Source organism: Etheostoma spectabile, chromosome 17, assembly GCF_008692095.1.
Source record: "Etheostoma spectabile isolate EspeVRDwgs_2016 chromosome 17, UIUC_Espe_1.0, whole genome shotgun sequence".
NCBI classification, from domain to species: domain Eukaryota; kingdom Metazoa; phylum Chordata; class Actinopteri; order Perciformes; family Percidae; genus Etheostoma; species Etheostoma spectabile.
In genome coordinates, this window is record NC_045749.1 from 18,894,335 (window position 1) to 18,899,928 (window position 5,594).

Consider the following 5,594-nt stretch of genomic DNA (forward strand, 5'->3'; position numbering starts at 1 on the left):
TTAAGTTCAAAGGCATCGAAGTTTACAAAAAAATGTCGACTGTAAATTTTAGAATAATGCCCAAAAATGCGTTTTGTTAATCACCATGGAGACAGTGGAATTAAGTACGGGCATACCTCAGCAAGTTAAGGGTGCAGGAGTCAGAACATACATATGTCAAAAAAAAAAAACTTATGAAACAAACCAACTGGGCTAGGTATAGTGGCAGTTCGACATTGAATACACCCTGGCTTTAAGTTCTGATAACTTCTACTATACTCATATTGTGTTCGTTGTCTTTTGGCTATGTTGGAGGTGGAGTGCACCTTAAAAAGAGTTTCCTGTTGTAATTGCAATAGTTAAATAATTCTGGATTCTCTTAAGTGTGATTTTCGTCAAATGTTCTAATAAGATTCTGTACAATTAGAAGTACAGTGGTGCTCAAAGTTGTACATACACATGCTAGTTGATAAAAGAGGAATAAAAAAAATGTTTTGGGAAATTTATTTTATACCTAAATTAAAAAATGAGGTAAAATCCAACCTGGTGAAGGTACACCCAATTTTCTTTGTGAATGAATAACGTATTGAATAACTAAATGTTCTTATTAAAATACAGGGGTGCATAGTATACATACCCTCCATGTTAAATTCCCATAGAGCAGGCAGATTTTATTATGTAAAGGCCAGTTATTTCCTGTCTCAGTAATGCATCTGATAAAGGCCCTGGCCTTTAGACTTAATTAAAATACCCCCCATCCTCACTAACTCTTCAACATGCTTAGAGAAGGCATGTGTTTTATTCAGTTAGAATAATACCTGGTTGTGATTTGCCTTGAGAAGAGATTTTATGAAAGATCCCATGCCTTATTCTAAGCATGGTGAAAGATATGTAGGTGTGGTCTATTTTTAATTCTAAGGCAAAGGGACCTTTATCAGGTGCAATATATCCGAATCCAGGAAATACTGGGCCTGTCTAATATAAAATCTGCCTGCCTCTATGGAATGTTAACATAGGGGTTGGTCTTATGACCCTGTATTTACAATAAGAAAATTATTTATTAACAATACGTTATTCATTCACAAAGAAAATTGGTGCCCTTAAAGGTTGGATTTTACCGTCAGTTTTTAATTTAGGGTCATTAAAAAAAATTTCCAAACTGATTTTTTATCTCTCTTTTTAGATCAACTTAAGCATGTGTATTGTAAACTTTTGAGCACCACTGTATAATATTTATCTTTGCATTTATGCTGGTTAAACATATAACTGTATGGATTTATATATATATATATAAATTAAGAATATATATATAGAATATATATATATAATATATATATTATTATCATCTATATATATATATAATATATATTAATGCGCTGCCGTTTAGGAACTAATAATCTATGATATATGAAGTTTTACCTCTGGAATGAATTGGATATATGGACAAGTCCGAATATATGTAATGAAAGTCGCATATATGGTCATGAATCTGAATATATGGAATGAAGTTGATATATTGAATGAAAGTTGTACATACCTTGACAGAAATGCTAACAAAGGATACCTTTCGAATTACTGGATTTACAAAAGGTGCATCGGCTGAAATAGTCCCCAATCTTTGTGAACTCGGGTTTTTTTGCAACAACTGGCTACTGTACTCCAAACGACACAAACAGTTTGGAATTAGATAGCGTCACTTGAGGATCAGATTTCCATATTGCACCGTTCTTGTGCTGAAACAATCTGTTCAACAAAAACGTTGGCCGAAAGGATCATTATCATCCATTCTTGAAAGGAATTTTGAGTCTCTTTGGGAGGTCGGCAGAATTATCTTCACTGGAGAACGGTTCTGGTACCGGTACCATATTTTTGGCCGTACATGCTTGCCAAGTGTTAATTAATCTCTTCAGTGCCTACAAAATCAGCTGACACTAGATTCCGTAGCGATTCACTCATAGCTCCACATTTGTTACTCCTGATTATCAGCAACAAAAACACAGATGGCGCAGCGCTTAATGACGTCGCTTTAATTCCATATATTCGCTTCATCCATATCTATTAATTCCATTATTCAGAATCATTCATTATTCAGCTCATCATCTATTCAGGACTTTCTTCCATATTACAGACTTTATTCCATATATTCAGACTTTCATTTCCATAATTTCAGACTTCATTCAATATATCAACTTCAGTCACATTGCCAATATTCATATCAGCTTTCATTCATATTCAGGATGGAATAACTTCATAATATCTTCTATTTCCTAAACGGCATGCATAATATATTATATATAGATTGATATGTGTATGTGTATGTAGTGATGTATGTATGATTATTAAATATAAGTTATTCATATATGATATATATATTATATAGCCAGTAATTGTCATGGATCCAGATACTAGGCATCCTTGATTTTTTTTTTTCCGTTTGTTTGTCATTGAGGATTAACTCCTCTATGGTGAAGTTCCCCAGCCTATCTCTAGGTATGGTGAAGATATGTGATGATGTAGGTTTCTTAAAATCCACAGGACCAAGTGAGCGTCATCAGAGGTCATAGTATCTGGAATCCATGAAATAACGGTCTTTATAATAAAAATGTTGCCTGCCTCTATGGGAATTTAACATTAGGGGTGTGTTACTTATGCCCTCTCACAAAGAAATTGTGTCCTTAAGGGTGGATTTTCCTAATGTTTTTTGAGTTAGGACACCAACGATCAATTTTCAAAGATTTTTTTAATCCTCTTTTTATCAACTTAAAATGGGTGTGAACTTATACAAGCAATGTATGTCTTTGATTGGCACACATCCTGTTAGGCCACAGGGATGTGGTGTATTTTTGTTTCAATCAGTCCTTTATAATATGTAAACAATCTATAATAATATGCATGCATCTTCTTTTCCATTAGTGATCCTCTCAGGATCAAGCTGGACTGCTGAAGTGTCCCCCAGCTGACAGAGCATCAATTCCCTCGCTTATCGATGATGATTGGACCTGAGGTCGAGTTGAGGAAGGTGAGTATATCCCCCCTCTTTTGTCTGACTGATGATGAGGAGGAGGAGGAGGAGGAGGAGGAGGATGGGAGTATTTCAGTATGAAGATGTGAGACAGACTTCCACGCTATCCTCTGAGATGAGGATGAGGAGAGAGGAGCGAATGGGCTGCTCCGGGTACGACAGCATGTCAGATTGAGGATGACGACAAGGTCGGACATCGTTTCCTCTATCCAGCCGCCGGGCTACTAGGTTGCCTCCTGGTTCCCTGTCTCTCATGGCCTTCCTGCTGGTGCTCCCCTCAACCTTCCCCCATCTTATGGGATTCAGTTTGCTGTCCTCAGAGACTGATTGTAGACACCTTCTGTACATGTTCAGAAAATAGCAGCCGTGGGATATATCAGCAACTACTGTCTTGTGGTCGTGGCAGCTGTCCTGCCTGCAGCCTCACCATCTCACATGAGGTAGATGCGAAAACGTCATGAGGGAAATAGCTCGAAGATTTGGCTGCTCCGAATTCTGGCCTCAGTACACTCCACACAAAAGGAGCAGCTTAAAGGCCCCGGACGCAGCTAGATGAGAGAGATCCGAGGAGGATTTTGGAAGTCGAACTCAGAGAGGCAGAATGCCATAGCACCAGTTCCACCACGCCTGGCGCACGCTCCTCCATCAAGAGAGACAAGCCCTTTTCATTCCTGTTCCCAATGGTCTTCCCTGCTGTGCTCCGGTCATAGTCTTCTTTGTGGATTGGTTGCTGTCCTCAGAGACTGATTGTCAGGCGAACCTTCTGGTGCCTGTCAGAAATAGCAGCTGGTGGATATCACAACCCTCAGTGTTTCAATGAGGCGCCACAATTCCTGGTCTCACGCTCCCCAAAGAGGAGGCAGGCCTGAGGGAGAGAACTGCTAAAGTAAGTACTACTAAGAGAAGTCCCATTATCAACCTTCCTAATAATCAGGTGATTATATTTACTCACTCTTTTGTTTTATAAATGTTTACTTTTTGCGAACCAGAGTGTAAGACAATACAGATTTTCGCCCTGCAGTGATTTTTATTAATGGCTTGTTCTCATGGTGTATTGGCTATTCGGAACTGTAATATTTAATAACATCAAACAATCTATTGCTATTATTCATAACCTTTTCATGATGAATTTATCTTACTGTTCTACACAGTTTGGAGAGTTGTTTACATAACTATAGTCTGAGCGGGCGACCAAGGAAGGCCAATAATACATTTATTACTCATACTCTTATAGTTGGACTTTTTTTTATTAAAGTGTTCTGACAGAGTATAATAATATATAATAATATAAAATAACTAACATTAAGCTGCCAGTCTCTGTAATATTTTAGTGGATTATTTGATCAATAAGCCTCTGCCTGTACTTCTAAAAAACATTACTATAGTAGCTGACTTGACAGAGGTGAGAAATATAGTTAAACAAGTTCTCTAAATGTGTGTTATCATTAGTCAATAGTTTAGTCATTTTTCATCAACTCCTCTGTTTCACTTTAGTTTTGAGACTATCAGAGATGAAATGGTTATTAACATTGTAAAAGCGCTCATACAGGTTGTTATATCAATTATTAACATGTATTTTTCCTTATCTTTTTGGACTTTTATAATTTTATCCTGCAAAGATCCGCTGTTCCTTGCGACAAAAGGAGTTAGTCCCCCCCACCAGATGTAAAGAATCACCTACAAACAAGGACAGTTGGAGAGCGATGGTCACAACTGCGTTTAGGTCAAACCACCCTGCAAAGACAACTAAAGTACAAAGTGACATGAAGCGGCGATAAGCATACTAAGTTTACAGCTGCGTACTTTACTAAATATGTAACAATACAGTAATGTTTAGTTAGAGATGGAGTCTGCCAGGAAAATGTGGTAACACCTCATGAATTCTGGGTCATTTCAGAGGAATGTGATTGCAAAAACACCTTGATTTGTGTGTTTTTATAGGCAAGTCCTGGGGCCACGTGTGAGTGGAGTGGACCAGCTGACATGCCAGACAGAAACACTACCATGTAGCCAGGCACATCATACACATACGTGGAACTACCTCGCAGCTAACTGGACACTTTTTTATATTTTTGAACCGCTGACTGGTTTGGGTTTGAATTTCCACAAAGAACCACAGGCATCTGACATGACTTGTGTTATGTTACTCTTTACAGTGGTCAGGATAGTTGTAAAAACACTCAGCTGCAATGCTTTCAAAACAGCTACGGTACAGTTGTCCCTGGGGCTGTTTTCAATGAACATGGTTATTCAGAGATAACTTGGTATAAATCCAAAAACAGAGTTTTACATCTAGTTCATTTTCCACATTTGAACACCTACATATATCATGTTTTAATGTGTCATCAAATCTAAGTAGACAAAGCTTAAAATTAACCTTATACAATAAACAGTTAAAGACAGTTTTACAAGTGATCGTGGTGTGATTTAAGCAATGGATAGGTCAAGCTGTATATGATTTCGTAACGGCTATAAAACGTTGGTTTACAGTATGGTCGGAGGTGTGGTATATTAGATAAAAAACAGTCATCCTTAGTGTATATACTAGGATACTCTAATAGAATACAGTAAAATAATGCGTTAACCAGTATAA